This window comes from Ipomoea triloba, chromosome 6 (assembly GCF_003576645.1).
Source record: "Ipomoea triloba cultivar NCNSP0323 chromosome 6, ASM357664v1".
NCBI lineage: Eukaryota > Viridiplantae > Streptophyta > Magnoliopsida > Solanales > Convolvulaceae > Ipomoea > Ipomoea triloba.
Genome location: NC_044921.1, coordinates 11940488 through 11959371, shown reverse-complemented (window position 1 = coordinate 11959371; position 18884 = coordinate 11940488). Strand labels below are relative to the sequence as shown.

At 30.9% G+C, this 18884-nt stretch overlaps 1 long non-coding RNA gene across 2 annotated transcripts; it reads left to right on the top strand.

Annotated features, from left to right (window-relative positions):
• The first annotated feature begins 15377 nt into the window (after positions 1 to 15377).
• Positions 15378 to 18510, top strand: LOC116023792. 2 transcript variants are annotated; one of them, XR_004099423.1, is made up of 5 exons: positions 15378 to 15585; positions 15771 to 15853; positions 15983 to 16062; positions 17272 to 17377; positions 18303 to 18510. It is a non-coding gene; the product is annotated as an uncharacterized LOC116023792 (long non-coding RNA). The 2 variants fall into 2 exon arrangements; XR_004099422.1 differs by having other exon boundaries at positions 15756 to 15853.
• Positions 18511 to 18884: the final 374 nt, after the last annotated feature.

Below are 18884 nucleotides of genomic sequence, written 5' to 3'. Positions count from 1 at the left end.
GTCCAATGCATTCCAATGTCATTATCAAACACTATAGATTGAACCCGAGTTCGTTGCATTTAGATATAACATTTACAATGATGTTGGTGGTGAATGAGAGTATCTTCATAATAACAATAATACTAATAATGATAAAAATAAAATAAAATATAAAATAATAATAATAATAATAACAACAACAACAACAATAATAATAATAATAATAAAGGGAGAAAAATTTTACTATTAACTTACTGTTTCATCCTCATGTACGATGAGCATATACTTTTTTCAGGTGTTCCAATAGCGTCTTTTGGTTCGTTTTTCTTAATGACATGAATTGTATAACTCCAGCCCACAGTTTGTGTGTCAATATCAATTAACTTTACTGCATTTGTCATTACTATTATCCTTGTGTCATGGAAAATATGTTCATGATGGACCTTGTGTCATGGAAAATATGTTCATGATGGATCTTAGCGGTGCAGCATGCCTGACTCGGTCCGCCTGACCTACGCCCACATCCCACCTAGGACTGGACTCGGCTTTCGCCTCGCCATCGATTCGAACCCGTGACCTCGGCTCTGATACCAATTGATGGATCTTAGCGCTGCACTATGCTTACTTCCTAGGTTGTCACCCATCCCGTGACTGCCGGAAGTCAAGCACGCTTAACCGCAGAATTCCTTGGCTATCTGGTTGCCATATCCTACTTAAAACCAATTGGTGATAGGTAGGTGGACATTAACCATTTAACCACATCCCTCTATGGCAAGCCACAACGCCACGTCTCGAATCGAGCAGGGGCTGAACTCGGCCAACCTTGCCGATGCCCAACAATCCCTGACCGACGCCCAACAGTTCATAAAGGATGTTATGAAATAATATAATGGGAACCACAACATAAATTCAAAAACCATAGATTAGGAAGTTAGGAGTAACTAAAATGTGTAGATTATAGAGGAATATAATGAGAACCACTACATTACATACAAGGATACAAGTATAGATGAACAAATTATACAATAGATATATTTACATAACGATAATGAAGTTATACTAATTAATGAGTATACCATCATTGATTTTTTTTTATTTTAAAAAAACTATAATCATTATGAGTACAAATACAAATAATAGAATTAGCATGATCATATTTTGACAATCATACCTATAGAATGCCAAGTAGATGCTGTGTTGCAGAATATGTTAGGTTTAGTTTTGGGTGAATACCAGTGAGAATGGGAGGGGTTTATATACTGTTGTTTTGGGTAGATAATGGTTTACTTAGGAATCTATACAAAATTGTATTATAGAATCTTATTAAGACTTAATATTCTAATTTTGAGTTAGGAATCTATACAGAATTGTATTATATAATATTGCCAATTTGTTTGAAAACTACAATAAAGAAACAAATTGCCTAAAGAATTTAATGTTAAAGTTCCGTTATATTTAACGGAAAATTTAGTAAAATTATAAAAGATTATGATATATTAGGAATTTAATTGGAGGTTGTACAATAAGAAGAACACAAAGTACAATATGTTATAGCAGACTATTACACCAACATTTTTTTAGTTCCAGTTAAGGGTCTAACATTATTGGCTCTTATTATAAGTGTAGATTTAGACTTCTTCTAGTTTAATTTTTCAGATTAATTCCTCCTTAATTCATTATTAAATTATTATTCAATTTCAGGCAAATATTAAGTATTTAATTTGCTATTTGAATCTTAATTTAATATTAAGGTTATATTAAATTGCCTCAAGTATTGCAATTTATTTAAGGATATATGGGTTAATAATACATTAATATGCAAATTCAAGCATGCTATGTATATTTGTCAAATATTTTATTATTATTTTAATTATACATTCATTAAAGCATGCATTAAGGTTGAATTTAGCATATTATTATCTCATAGTATATATCATTCAATTTTGGATCCCACTGTTATTGATTGATATTTTAATAATAGTTATAGCTTCAATTCTTTTAGATTTATAACATGGTTATTAAGTTTTAATTATTACTAACTACCATGTTTTGTTAATGGTATTTATCGTTGGTAATAATATTAAGTTTGGATCTATTTCAGTACTAGATCATTTTTCATCCATGTTTTAGCTCACTTGGACCATTAAGAATTATAGGTCTAATTTGAGCATATAAGTGCTATAATTATTGTCTTGGCCTGTTTTTCGAGACATTAAGGATTTAAGAATTTAATTATTATTTTGGCCATTAAGAATTATAACTATTGTTTAAGTTTGTTATGTTTTTCAATTTATCAATAGTTTTCAGGGCCTTAATAATAATATTAATTCTTTAATGGTAATATAGTTATTACCTCAACTTCAATCTCCTTAAAGTATTATAATAGTCATGTTAATTATTACATGGTAAATTGAGATTAGTGTATGCCATCCTTTAATTACAGTTTTGCCTTTATTTTAATTATTATTAATTGGCATTATTAATTATTGTTATCAAGTTTAGGGGCTAGTCTCATTTATTACCTTTTCATAATAATTATTGTTTCATAATAATTTGCCATATTTGGTACATTAGTAAAATTACCCATGCCAACTCATTTTATTACATGACTATTAATGTTGGTAATAAAGTCCTACCAATAAATCTTTTACGTACCATTGGACGCTGCATTGAGGTTACTGATACCAACAATGAAGATGGGAAAATTATGGAGTTTTTTTCTTCTCTTATATATGGATCGTCATCGTTGCTAGCACAATGGGAAGATGCGGTTTGCATCATTAAGGCATGCCATTATTTATCATGTATTGTTATTATTGGTAATTAATGCTACAACTTCAGTTAATTGCTAATTTGGACTAGTCACATATTTTATCTTTAAAAATAAGGAAACATTAAGAAGGTGTATTACATACAATAATTTGGTTTTCATTATTAAATATTAATGGTGATTATAATGTTGCTTATTACCATTAAATATTTTAATTAATGATACCATTAATATTAATATGGTATTCAGTTACGATTCCTGAATTGTTTCCAATTAAGTTCATGTGACAATGTTCCAGTTAAGAAAATATTATGGATATTATCATTTTCTTGACATTATTGTTTTTAAGATTTCAAATTTTATCAAGTTTTCAAAATTATATCCGAAAATATTTCTAAAGTTAGCGCTTATAACCATTATCTTTCCTCATCTAGTCTCCATTTAATAATATTATTATGGCTATTTTATTGCTTTTGGATTATTTTCAATTTTGTCATTAATGATAATAATATTATTAATTGGGTTATGGAGAGTGATTTTGAATCAATTCAGTAATTTTAGAAAAATATATTTGCTAGGCAATTGACTATTGCAATTTATGCCATAATTCATTTAGTTTTTTTTTTTTTTTTGCCCATATTTTGTTAAGTATGAATAAGGAATATTTAGTGTAAATTCACTAACTATAGTTGGTTCATACTGTTCAGATAGTTTTATGCATTCCGTCACATTAAATGCATAATATTAAGTTTAATTATGCAATTTGGGTTTGTGAGATTTTGTTTTACAAATGACAGTATATACTTTTTTGGTTAGTTGGTTCATACTCTTCAGATAGTTTTATGCATTCAGTCAAATTAAATGCATAATATTAAGTTTAGTGATGCAATTTGGGTTTGTGAGATTTTGTTTTACAAATGACAATATATACTTTTTTGGTTAGATAATATTATTTGAATTTGTAAATTCGGTATATTTCTCATAACTTTAGTGTGATGCATTAAAACATTTTGTAATGGGCTTAAAGTTTGAAAATTTCAAAGTATATATTCATTAATTTGTTGTACACCGCAAAATATTTTGTTTTAAATTATGCAATTTTATTATTATGCCTTTAGCAATGCATAAATTTAGGATGAAATTATATTAATTCCTTATTAAGTTGGACTTATGCATAAACTTTAGTTACGGTAGTGCCTGAATTTAAGTACATTTGGACCGTTAATTTAGTTCACCATTTTTTAAAAAGATTTATTCATAGGTGAACTATTCAATTTTGGATTATACCCTACAGTTATGTTTATACCCCAAACAGTTATACATTATGTATATATAAATAGGGGAGGCATGCTAGTTTTATGCCCATAACTTAAGAATATCTTGGGCCACTAGTCTCCTTAAGGAGTTGGTCTTTAGTGAAGTTTTGTTTTACCAACTTTCCTGGGGTATATACATTTCTCCAGTGGCGGATCTAGCATGGGGGCAGCTACCCCCACTGCCCAACCACATATATATAGTATATATATAGGATATATCAAAATGTAATCAATGGTTAGCATAGCTTAAATGGTAAGTCTCCGTGTAGGCTCAGATGAAATGGTCCAGTGTTCGAACCACAGTGCGGGCTTAGATGAATTTCTTTCAAAACTTTAATTATTAATAATGAGGGTTCTAATTGAATTTGTAATAATGTGGCTTTTTTTCCTTTTTTTTTCCCCAATTTCTTAATATCAAAAGTTAGAATTTTAATTGAATTTTCTATTTGTAATATTGTGATTTTTTTTTTCATTTCTTAATATTAATAGTAAGATGAGTGAAAATTTGTTTTTGACATTTTTTTTAAATATTAATAGTGAGAATTCTAATTGAATTTTTTATTTGTAACATTGTGAATTCTTTTTTTTTTTTAAATATTAATAGTGAGATGAGTGATTTATAATGTGTTTTCCAGTCAAACTATTTTATCTGATTAATTACGGAGTATGTTTTATATTTTATTTTAAATATTTTTATCTTGATGTATTTCGGCTTTTCATCTCTAGTTAACAATATTTATGACTCGATCTCTAAGTGTTTCATTTTTTAAAAAAGAATATCTCGTTAGTTATCTTTCGCCCCCACTGAGAAAATTTTCTGGATCCGCCACTGCATTTCCCATTATGCTTTGGTATAATTTGTCAAAATTTTAATTATTCCTTGCAAAGTGATTTGATTTTGAGTCATTAAAGAATAACCATATATAGCATATTTAATTTACTGAAGTCTCTTAAGGTTTCAATCTTGGTTAATTAAGGAATAACCACAACATATTCAACTACTTAAGATTATCAAGTTTTGATATTATAATTTTAATTTAGTTGGGGAGTAGCCACAACATCTTTAATCATATTACATTATATATCTTTATCTTAATCACATAAAGACTACGCAAGGATTTGATAACTGTCTAGTGATCCTATAATTTTAATTTAGTTGGGGAGTAGCTACTCCTATAAATGTCTTTCCGCTATAAAGAGATACACTACACTTATAAATGTCTTTCCGCTACACCTGTAGAAGTGTAGCGGAAAGTATTTTTTTTAATTAAAAAAACGACTTTCCGCTACACCCGCTCGAGTGGGTGTAGTGGAAAGTCATACTTTAAAAAAAAAATTATATTTATACTCTCCATATACGGAGGAAACTAAAACACACAAATTATATCAAAATACACTATAATACCAAAAAAAAAAAAAAAAAAAAAAAAAACATATAGCTAAACAATGATCTTCTAAACAATGATCTTTGTAACACTCCGAGAAGTCTTCCCCAAGCCTGCCAGATGGTTGGCTCTAATTGATCACCTTTAGGAGCTGAACAACTGAGGGTAGGGTATGTCTCGAATCTTGAGGTGCTCGGTGAACTTTCTGCAAAGTTTTAGAGCAAGTCTACTTTTCGATCTTCAGGAAGCTGCCAGAGAAGAGAGTTTAGAACAAACTTCAGAAACTAACCTTCAGAACATGTTAGAATACCAAATGTAACTTCCAATATACGTATCAATAAAACCAATTGAATCTAAAACAAACCGTATAAAGAAGTACCACCATGAAGAGTAGTAAAAAATATTTCCAGATGCTGATACCTTTAATAGAGTACTCAAGTGTTTGTCCAAATGTGTGTGATAGAGAAAGAGAGTGCAGACATATAATAAATACTCTAGAAAATCCATTATTAGCCGTTAGCACAATGTACTCCTGAAGGATGAACAAAAGATATATAGCCCAACCTTGTAAACATGCCGCCAATTTTTCCCCGTGTCATTGATGCGCTTCCAAATTACAGCCATAATCATTTGGTATTCATTGCTGAGAATAATTAAGCTCTGAAACAGTAAAAACCAAGAAGAAAGAAAAATTGAATGAATGAAAATTACCGAAGACTGACTTTTAACTTACTAGTTTCTTGTAGCTTGTGCAATATCAGAAGGATGCAGAGCCGGTCCAAACATTTTAGAGGCCCTGGGCAAAATTAAAAAAAATGGGCCCTAAAAATAATAATATCAAATAACATGAAATACTATTAGAAAATTTTTAACATTTTCAAAATTTATTTATAGCTCTTCTTTGTGATTTTATTAGATGCTCTACTTGTTTTTTTTTTTCTTTTTTTCACAATACATAAATGCTTTTTAGGTAACTTTATATAAAACAATTTTTTTTAAAAAAAAGAAAAGAACAAAAGCACATAAACATTTTTAAAAAGTTTCCCTCGGTCTTCAGTTGTATCAGTATCACAAACAACCTAGCTCCACAACTACGACTTTTTTGTTCATATCTTCTTCCACTTTCTATACCTGTAAATATAATGGATTAGACAAAATTGTGGACACGATTTCTTCAACAACGGGAGGGACGGATGCCCCAAACGACAATGAGCATCTACCGGAGTGACAGCACCCGAACAAGCAACCGACTTCGACCTCGCGGTGTCAAGAATGTAGAGACCCCTAGACTCACGCCCCTCACCAATAACCCTCTTTGTCATAAGATCCTGAAACAGACAATGATCAGGGACGAACGTAACAAAACAGTTTAAGGCACCGGTAAGCTGGCTGACCAAAATCAAATTGAACGAGAAATTATGGAGGTGCAAGACAGATTGTAAGGGGAGCGTGGGGATTGGCGTAATGGAGACAAACCCAAGTACATGGGAGGTGGATTCATCTGCTAAGGTGACAGGGGAACTATGTGGAGAAGAAGAAATGGAGAAAAATAAACTCGAATTACCTGTCATATGGCCTGTGGCACCCGAGTCTATAACCCATTTGGATGAGGACGAGAGAAGACAAGAGGTCGTGTTACCTGAGTCAGCAATAGCAGTGACTGAAGAGGATGAATGTTTCAAAGAGTTTTGGTATTGAGAAAACTTGGAAAACTCATGACCATGATTGTCTTGGAAGGCGCCTCAAGTGTAGATGCAACATTGGCAGAAGAATTCCTACGATCCTTTTGCAACTTCCTACAGTCCCTCCTTATATGCCCTGACTTTTGACAATAGTGACACACAATGGTGGAAGTACGCCCCTGAGAATATCCATTGTTCCCATTGTGAGGATGACAATTAACAAGAGCACTACTAGGTGGGATGGGAACTTTGGGTATCTTGGATTGCTCGGATCGAATCAAGCGAGGCAAGACATCAGCTAGGGTAGGGATTTCAGATGTACTAAGAATTGTGGACCTAGCTGTGTCAAACTCAAAAGGAAGACCTGCCAAAAAACTCATAACAGCCAATTGTTCACGTTGCTTTTGCTGCTTTTTAACGTCAGCAGTCAATGGCATGAGTTTATTAAGGGCCTCATATGTTTTCTTAAATTCCATAAAGTAAGCAGTGAGAGACAAATTGTGCTTCTCAGCACGATAAAAAGACTTGCAAACATCATACATACGAGTGATATTCCCCTTCCCAAAGTACAAGTATTCCAAATAATCCATCAATTCTTTAACAGAAGAACAATGACTAATGAACCCAAGAATACTCTCATCTATAGAATTACAGATTTGTAAGAGCAAACGTGCATCATCCCGCACCCAATTAGCATCCACTTTGGTCTCAGTGAGGTGGTCTTTTCTATCCAAACTAGTGAGATAAAGCTTAATGATCAGAGACCACTCTAAGTAATTAGAATCATTAAGCTTACAGTCCGTGATTTTGGAATTCACAAGAACAATATCAGTAACAACAATCAACTTATTCTCAGCCATACCCACAAAAAATTGAGCCCAAATAGATCAGAAAACAGTCAAAAAAGGGTGACTGGAGGGCGTACGAGACAACCTGATTGAAGAACCGCAATAACCGAAGCAACATTGGTCAAACCAAGACCAGATCCGAGATCCCTGGAGCAAGGCGAGCCCGGAGACGTCGGCCGGGAAACTTTCCGGCGGCCGGAGACGGCGCACGCGCCGGCGCGTGGAGGAGCGTGGTGGTAGTGACGGCGAGGCGTGACTTTACGCGCAGGGCAGATCGGCGGCGGAATTTGCAGGGAAGGTCGTCGGACACCGGCATGCCGTCGTGGATGGGTGGTGACGACAGCGAGGGAAAAAAAAATCCGTTTACAACCTAGGCTGTGATACCATGTTCAAAGGATTTAAGTAAAATACCTTGACTGACAGCTCTATGTCTCACAAGGTTTTGAGGAGAGTACATCATCCTATATATATGATTTTGGAGGACATACGGTATGGTCACAGGTTTCCATATACCACTACCTCATATATTTATGTATATATAGTTAACATTTAAATATCTATAAGGAAATTATTATACTTTCCTTTTGAAATAGTCTTTTCCACTTATAAATACAAATTTCTAATCCTTTTAAAATAAAAAAACATTTGACACACCTCAACCAATTTATCCCTAGCCTCCCCCATCATTTCTTTCTCGACATCAGTAGGGCTTCTCCACCATGTATCTTCCCCATCACTTTTTTTTTTTTTTTTTTTTTTNTTTTTTTTTTTTTTTTTTTTTGTATTAGTAGGTTGACGAACCAGAGCTGCCTTGCTAGAATGGATTCTATTTTCGTTGCCTCATCAATCAAATAATCAAAAGCTCTCAAATCTCACCAGCAATAGTAGAAGACAATACAGAGCGCTTAGACTCATCTCTTTACGTTCTTTCCGTATGAATTTTCTACCTTTTTCTAACTATATTCCCCTGTACTTAAATATTTTTTTGCACTTTATATCTCTTGGTATGAACTCGAAGATACTTAAGGAGGTTTTGCTTCAACAAAAGGTAAATGAGGAGGAAGAGGCTCGGTAACAGAACCCTAATGGTTTAATTTATGGAAGAGCGTAGAGATGCGATCGAGGATGATGTCGACGGTGATTTTGATAATTTTGTAGGGTTTTATTTAACCCGTAGTCAGTATGTTGACTTCGAGGTTTGTACATGCCATTCAAGTTTCTATGTTTTTCTTATACAAAGCTATAATTGTAAATTTATATTAGGCAATTATATTAATATAATTAATTATTAAGTCAAGTATAATTTATTTTGTAATGTGGACACATTATTTTTAATAATTTCGATTAATAATATTATATCTTATTTATTATATATTATTAGTACAAAATAAATCATGCACGCCTTAATACTTAATTTTTAATATTATTGCCTAATAATTATTTATTGGAATTCTCTTCACCTTTTTCAGTGTAATATTATTGACACAAAATAAATTATAATTACTTTAATATATAATTATTTTTTAATTTAATTTCTTATTATTTATTAATGGTAATTATTCTGTTAATTTTCACTTTTTTGTGTAATTATTATGATAATTTTATGGTACTATATTTCAAAATTGTGGCGATTTCATTAATTATTATGCTAATTTATGGTAATATATTTTAATATTAGAATAGAAAAAAATATTCTAATTGATATAGTTAATGAAATTAGTATGGTAATTGTCACAATATTTGGTAATTATAATTAATATAATTAACTTCATTGAGAAATATAATATTTCTTCCGTGGCAATATTTTTGGAAATTTCATTAAATTATAATCATTAAAATATAAAACATAATTAAGGAAATGAAATTATAAAATTAACAAAATATGTGTTCATAAATATTTTTTAAAAAAATTTAAATACATACAGATGCACTACATTAATCATACAAAATTTAAATGCTAATTTTTTAATTTCTAAATGTAAATTTTTAATTATATATCTATCAATATAAATTATAATTAAATGAAATTATATTATAAAATTTTTCTATATACAGATTAATAAATATTATGTGTATATATAATGTATTATACAATCACATAAGAAAATGCGTCCTATTATAGTTTAAACTTACTCATACAAAATTTAAAATTTACATTTTTTTTAATTTCTAAATGTAAATTTTTAATTATAAATCTATCAATATAGATTATAATTAATGAAATTATATTATAAAATTTTTCTCTATACATATAAATAAACACTATTTTTTTTTGGTGATGATATAAATAAACACTATGTGTATATATAATGTATTATACAATCATATAAGGAAATGCGTCCTATTATAGTTTAAACTTACTCATACAAAATTTGAAATTTACATTTTTTTTATTAATTTCTAAGTATAAAAATTTTAGTTATTATTCATATTTTTAGAATTATATATATATATATATAATTAGGAATAAATTAACTTAATTATGTGAATATTTTCTATAAAATTAGAGATTATATTAACCATACAAGATTTAAATTTAAATTTGTATGTTATGAAAATGGATACTTGACCAAATATATAAAAGTCAAACTATATTATTATATTGTATATTTAACATCTTTTTATTTTTTTTTCTATTCTTTAAATTTAAATTCATAATAACAAAATTTTTTATATATTCATTGAAAATATAAAAAGATCCTATTGGAAATGGAAACGAAATTTAGGCAAATTTGAAAAGGAAAGAGATAATACTAATTGATTGAAAATTATTTAAAAAAAATTAATTAGACTTTCATTTTGAAAACTTTAAATTATTTAAACTTTAAAAAGATTAATCAAACATGGATTGTTAAATTTTTTTATAATAATTACAATTAATTCATTCAAATATGGTGGAAGAAGAAAAATTAAATGTGATATGGAGAAAATGAATATAGTTAAATTTATAAAAGTATAATTGCACATATATTAGTATAATTGAGTAATAATAATTGCCTAATAATTATAATGGTAATTAAGCTAAACATTGGTCGTTTAATTTATTTTTATAATAATTATAATTAAATTATTTCTCATTTTCCCATATTTGTTTTAGTAATAATATAATATAATTACATAAGTCATATTACATATCGATCTTTTAAAGATAATTTTAGACAAAGAAATCATATATTGTTCAATTAATTGAGTAATACTTTTGCACTAATCTTATAATCAAATAAATGTATACGTTCAATATTAGAATTTTATAAAACATAATCGATCTAACCAATTTCATCAATTGCGTTATATAATATTCGATGTTATAATTTATATAATTGTATATCAATCTAAATATTCTTAAATTATTATAACAAATAAATTTCGTGTAACGCACGGACTAAAATACTAGTTTATTATTATAATTATTATTATTTTGTTAAAGATACAACTTTATAAAACATAATCGATCTAACCAATTTCATCAATTGCGTTATATAATATTCGATGTTACAATTTATATAATTGTATATCAATCTAAATATTCTTAAATTATTATAACAAATACATTTCGTGCAACGCACGGACGAAAATACTAGTTTATTATTATAATTATTATTATTTTGTTAAAGATACAACGTTGATTTTATTTTTTTTTTTAAACAACATCATAAAAACTGATATCATATTGTGCCTTCCATGGGAAATAACCATGCTATCTTACCATTCTTATTTCCTTCCAGTACGACAAATGATACTTTCTTATTGGGTCTTGCGCTAAATGTGTACTCCTTTATTGGGTCTTACAGATAGTTTCTTATTAACCATTTCACTAATAATGATTTCTCAAAATTTTCTTACTATCATCTTAAATAAAAACTCTTACATATCAGACCATCTTGCAGTAATGGCAGTTGCTCTGTAGTTGATGGAACTTCAGAGACCATTTTTCAAACCCTCATGTCCCTTGGTCCTTCAAGATCAGAATGGGACTTTTGTTTCTACAAGGGAAGTGTGATCGAACATCTTGATGGCCATACTGATATAGTTCATAAGCTTCTGCTCCGTGCTTGGCTGCCTTGATAATTTTTTTGTCAAATTTAAGGCGAGCAATTTTTCTTCTTAAAGTGTGTATTTTTGTGCTTAAGGTGTGAGGGTTGTGTGCTTAATGTGAATAGTTGTTGAAACTTAAGGTGCGTCAACTTGAAATTTAAGGTGCGTGAGTTGTTGAAACTTAATATGCCCCTTACATGCGTGGTTTGTGTGCTTAATGTGTGCCTTTTTAATGCTTAATGTGTGTGGTTTGTGTACTTAAGGTGCGCCATTTTAATACTTAAAGTGCGTGGTTTGTGTTCTTAAGGTGATTTGTTTATGTGCTTAAGGGGCGTGGTTTGTGTACTTAATTAAGGTGCACCATTTAAAAACTTTAGGTGTGTGGTTTGCATGTGTTTTAAGGTGTTTTGTTTGTGTGCTTAAGATGCGTGCTTTGTATACTCAAGGTGCATCATTTTAATGCTTAAGCTGTGTAATTGCACAAGCGCACGGGAAGCTATACCCACCCCTGAACCCTTCCTCTATATATATATATATATATATATATATATGGTAAATTGACTTATCCAAATAGTAGTCCAACAACAACAATATATTACTACATTCGTCCCATTTTCTGTGTCTAATTCGGTTAACTGAAGTTATATTTAATTCAATTTTTCATAATGTTAGGTTTAGTATTAGTATATAAAATGTATATATTAAGAAACTACATTAAAAGTACCATTAAACACAAAAAATTGAATTTAAAAATAATTAAAAAATATTTTAAAAAAAAAAAAGCAAACAAGAAGTAATTGGTTTGACCAATAAATAGTAAATAAGACATGTAAAATGGGACAGAGGGAGTACTAAACTCTGACCCATTTATAGTATATATTATTCTAACATTATTTTAACACATAACGAACATTATTTTACCCTATAAATTTTATTATTCTAATACATAATATACATTATTTTAACATATAATATACACATTATTTAAACACATAATATTTTTTTAAAATAAAAGCACATAATATACATTATTCTAACTCTTTATTCTAACTCATAAAATTCAATACATAGTTTAAAGCTGTGTGGAACACAATAATTTGCCACTCCCATCGGTACAGCTAGCTTAATTGACTTATTCAAACAGTAGCCCAACTACAACAATATATTAATAAATTCCGATCGGTACAGCTAGCTTGTCTTAATCATATTGCAGCTCTGTACAGGTAGCAAAATGCAAGCACGGACTAATTAAGGCTACATGCATGGGTCAATGCAATTTTTTTTAAAATTTTTTAAAAATTATTCTATTGTTAGGCTTTTCTCAATAGTTAACGATTTTTGAAGAGATTTTGTAGGTGTAATTAGAAAAGAAAAAATGTGTGAAAAAAAAACAAAATTGAATAAAACATTTTTTTAAAAAGTTAAATTTACGCGCCCAAGCAGGCGCGAGGCACTGCGCCTCACGCACGTGAGGTGCAGTGTTTTCTGCCCAGTGAGCCCCACCCCAGCCTACCAAAATCCTAAATTTGTAGGAGAAAGAAAAGGCCTTACATTAATGAGTAATTCTATATGAACTCTCAAATCCTACTCCTATTTTATACTCTTTACATGCCTTGATTGCTTAATTTAGTAGAGGGTCATAATATTTATTTATTCCTTTTTTTATTTTTCCAATCAAATTTGAACACAAGTGAGAATAAAAGTTGGGAGTGATTTTGGAAATACATGGAGTATTTTTGTATATCAAATTATCAATACATTTCACCTTCCATGTGGGTTTCCCCCTTCCAAAGTAATAAAAAAAAAATATCAATACATTTACAACTAACTAGTATTTACATAGTAACTTGAGTATGTGGTTCAGTGGGAGGGGCTCATACTGTCTTTAATTAAAGGTTAAATGTTCAATTCTTAACTTTGGGGGTATGGAGCAGTCTTAAATTTGAAGGTCAGTTGCGCTAAGTGAAGGAGACAACGAACAATTTTACAAATTTAGGGAATCTAAATGGAGGTTTTTTTTTATATAAATTAGGTGACTCAATTCCCTAAGAGCAAGGATTGCAACATGATTATTGTGTGCAGTGTGTTGTTTATCAAAACAATGAAAAGCAAGAATTCTTTTGTGCAGCACCCACTCATGATCCACCCAATGAGGAATGACAAGTAACACCCAAATATGAATGTTCCCGCCAATGATCGCTGCAAATATATATCAGCACATATATTCACACGCCCAGAATGTGATTCAAAGCAAGAAATCAATTTCTTTTTGTTTCATCTTTATATAATTTATAAAGACGACGAGTAGCAGTTGTACAAGGTAAATCACATATTTGGGGATTTAATGCACTCCTGCAAAATTCTTTAAAACCAAGCTTCTGTCTAAAACTAAAAGATAAACCATCAATAACAATTATTTCAACAAACTTGCGTCTAGTTTGCTCATCTAAGTAATGAAATAAAGCATTTGATTTAGTTGTGTACCTGCTAATTTGTTGTTGTATTTGTGTATTTATCTCTTTGTCCGGATGCTTTGAGCTTATATGCTTCCGGTACGTTCCGTAGCCACCGGATTTTGACCATTGGTATTCCTTATCGCAATAATTACATTTTAATTTATTGTAATTCTTCCATCAGGGTGTTCAATTTTCTTCATGTATATCCTGAAAAGATCATATTTTTGTTTAGATGGTTGAACTTCTTCGGGTTCATCGTCTTGGTCCTACGAAAATTATGAGAAAGTAGCATTGTTAGAATAAAAAAGAATAATGAAAGGGTTGAGAGCCAAAAGAGTTATGTTGAGGTCCATTTATGGCTAGTTGAGGGTTTAGATTTAAGTTTTGGTAGTACGACTGTTGTAAAAATTTGTGGTATTGATATTCGCTTGAAAATTCATGAACCAAATGCCGTGGAGGTTCAAAAGAATGAGATTTTCTTGAAAATCCATGAACCGAATAACGTGGAGGTTCTATAGAAGGAGATTTGTCACGATTTCCACGACTACCACTAGCTTGACCTTCATAAGAAAAAGATGCTCTACTTGAATTATCAATTTGAAAGTATCACTACAAGAAAAATCGTGAATCGCGACGGAAATAATTCCGGTGCGATATAGCGACGAAATCAACTTCCGTTGCAAATTAACGACGGAATTCACGGCGGCAATAAATTTCGTCGTGAATTTTGGCGCAAATAGAAAATTATACTCGCGAAATCTTGGCGGCAAAAAATTGCGACCGAATTTGCAACCCATTTTAGTTCTGTTGCGCAATAGTGACGAATTTTATTCCGTTGCTAAAAGTAGCAACTTATTTGAAGATGAATAAATATCGCGGTGGAATTAACAACGGAATTTATTCCGTCGCAATGTCGTTTTTATTTCTGCTACGTCCGCCACCATCGCCAAACATAGCCGAACGCCATCGCCGACCATCGCCGTCGACCAGAGTGCCCACCACCGACGCCAAAGGCCACATCCACCAACGACCACCAAACAGATCTTTCTGAAGCCTCTACTCGCGACCCTAACGCCACCGCCAAAACCTCTGGACTCCGATTTCGTGCTTCTCTGTAAGTTGTTTGAGTTCTTTGGTCTCTTGCTCGAAATTTCGAGGGTTTATATCAAAATGTCGTGAATGTGCTTCAGTTATATCCCTTTTTCATTTAGTGAATATGTAAACTCCCTTGTTTAAAATCTCATTAGTTTCCACTTGTGCCTATCTAATGCTTGAGCTATCTAGTTTCGACTTGCACAGATTGAAAAGTATGTGTTTAACATCCAAAGAAGTGATGCATTTTGGAAGTGTTTATCTAAACAAGAACAATAATTTGATCAAAGGTAAATTATTGTTGTTTTGGTACCTGTGTTAGTAGACGTAGATTATTTTGAGTCATATGGCTGCTAAACAATGTGGTGAAGATGTACAGACACATTTTGAACAATCTGTGCTGTCAAAATTGCCTCCAGGTTTCTAGTCTCATTTGAAGCAATCTTTCGTAAGCGAGGAAGATGACATGGGACCATGGTCAAGCCACAGGCTAATTCAGGTATGCAAAACCACCTTTCCCAATTGAACTTAATTGTAGCCTTTTGTATTTAAACTCAAATATTTGATAGTGCCTAGAGGACTATTCTTGATGGCACAATTTAACCAACAAGAAATACAAGTATGTTGGTTGACTGAACTCTTGCTTCTCAAGCTTTATATGCAAAGTGGACTTCTTATTTCATATTTTATATTGACAACACTATGAAACAGATAAGTAAGGTTGGGCCTTATGCTGAAACTTACTTCCTAGTTTTTAATGCTCTTTTTAACCTCTTCATTTGGATGTCGATTTTATTTAAACAATGCTTCATTTTTAGAATTATTGCATAATGTAATCTATACCATGGGAAATGAATTTTTGATTCAACTAGACCATTGTACACAAACAGACTCATGTCCTGTTATAACACAGATGCAGAATTGCAAAGGAAATAGAAGGCCAATAAAGATTATGAGAACTGACATTGGATAAAAGTGGGCAAAACTAATTTGGAAAATGTGTTATGGGTCAGTTGATAGAGCTCTGAATAGCATTCAAAATATGTGAGGTGTTTGTTGCAGACCAATGCTTTAACAAGAGCAAATTGTCATTTTGGTCCACTGACTACGGGGTATTGTTAATTGCAGTTCACGACTTTCAAAACTGTTAATTGCATACCATGACTATTCAATTTTTATCAATTTTGGTCACTCCGGCCAAATTGCCGGCCAAATATCGTCGGAAGTTAAAATAATGAGGGTATTTTAGTCATTCCACATATTTATCTTTTTCTCTGGCGAACCAATTTTTGCTCCTCCGTCGAACTTGCAAAAATCCGGCACGACCGACAATTAGGTCAGAGTGATCAAAATTGATAAAAATTGAATAGTCATGGTATGCAATTAATAGTTTTGAAAGTCGTGGACTGCAATTAACAATACCCCTATAGTCAGTGGACCAAAATGGCAATTTGCTCATTTTAACAATTACATAGTGTTTTTGGCACCCAGTGTCCTGCTTAACACTCTCACATGAATGATGAGAGTGGGTTCGAGCCTCAATGGAGGCAACTGTTGACTCTTTGTGCTTCAGTAGGTTGAGAAAGTAGCTATGAACAGATACTACATTGTAACAGAGTCAGTAGTACTAAAAAAAAAAACAATTACATAGTGTTAGATTACTATGATGTCTCATTGGATCTTAGTAGCATGTCTGTATTGTTTTCAGGTTTCTGGTATCCTTATAGGAATGCATTTAAAGTTGTTGATGAGATTGGTATACACCCTTCACAAACTGGATCAAATCTGCACAATATTCACAAGAGGGATTGGAGGTAAATTTTTACTACTATTCTCTCGATAGTTTGATGCTATTGCTATGCACCAAAATCTGAAAGTTATTAATTGTGGGCTTGTGAACCTTTCAATTCCTTCCTTTTCTATAGTTGTTTGTCATTCTTCTACATTATTATTATTTTTTCACTCTTGGGTTTGTTCTTACTATCTAAAGAGTTTGGAGCTAATAAATTTATCAATAAATATTTGACTAAATTTCTACTATATGAAGCATTAGTAATCAAATCTTTAGTGTAATGGCTCATATGGTGAAACCTTTAAATGCATTTGAATAGTAATATTTTTTTAATAATAATATTTTTTATCTGAATGTAGCCTCTTGTTATTATTAGTTTTTGATATATATATATATATATATATATATATATATATATATATATATTTTATAATATAAAGTTTGTACTCTGTAGTTTGGGTTATGATTTGCCAAATGATGATTACGAATGACCTTAATTCTGTTTTTGTGTTTGTTTTGTATATTGAACTATTTGAAGTGTTCAAAGGAGTTAATAAGTCAGGGACTAAACAAATGCATGCATACGGATAAAATCTCCAGCACATTTTTTATTAATTTTATATAGAAGAATAAAAAATTTCAATTAATGATTAACATAGCAATTCAACTGAAATTTGCAAAGAAATGTTAATGGTTTTATAGGAAACAAAAGAAGATGAAGAGACCAAAAAGTTATTTACTTCTAAGGTGCTATGTTGTAGTGTTTTGCTGGCCAATGCAAAACTAAGTATGTACATTTTCTATTTCTCTTCTTTGAATTTGTGTGTGTGTTATGCTGGCCAATGCAAAAAGTTAGTTGTTACTTAGTGGTTTAGTACTTACCTTGTTCACTTGTTACTTGTCTAATCACATTCTTTTGTTTTTTTTCCTCGTTTTCATTTTTGTAGGTTGAAAATTTTGGGACGTTTAAATTATGACCTCAACATCTCGACCGCTCGACAATGCTAATTTCGCAAATTTACAAGAATTTAGAATTTGAAGGCTACTATTATATTGATGTATAGATTTTGAATTGACTATTATTACTTAATAAATATGGATTGATAATGTATTATTACTTGAAAGTAATGTGAATTGATAATATTTTAGAATTAATAGTGTTTTAGTATATCATTGTAGTTTTATATTAATATTTTAAAAGCTCATGAAAATAATAATTTTAAATAAATTTAAAAATAGCAAGAGGGAATATTTGTGGCAAAAATTGTGACGGAAAATAATTCTGTCGTATTTTTTTGCGACGGAATATTCGTCTTCAAAATGGTGCTAGAATTAGTGACGGAATTTTTTCCGTTGCCAAATCGCGACGGAATTTTTCCGTCGCAAACGAAAATACGATGAGCCGATAGGCGACAGAATGACCTGTTTCGCGACGAAATTTTTCCTTCGCGAATCACGATTTTTCTTGTCGTGTATAAAAAATTAAAAATGGTAGAAGTACAAATGTAGTCTGTAGAGATAAGTATTAA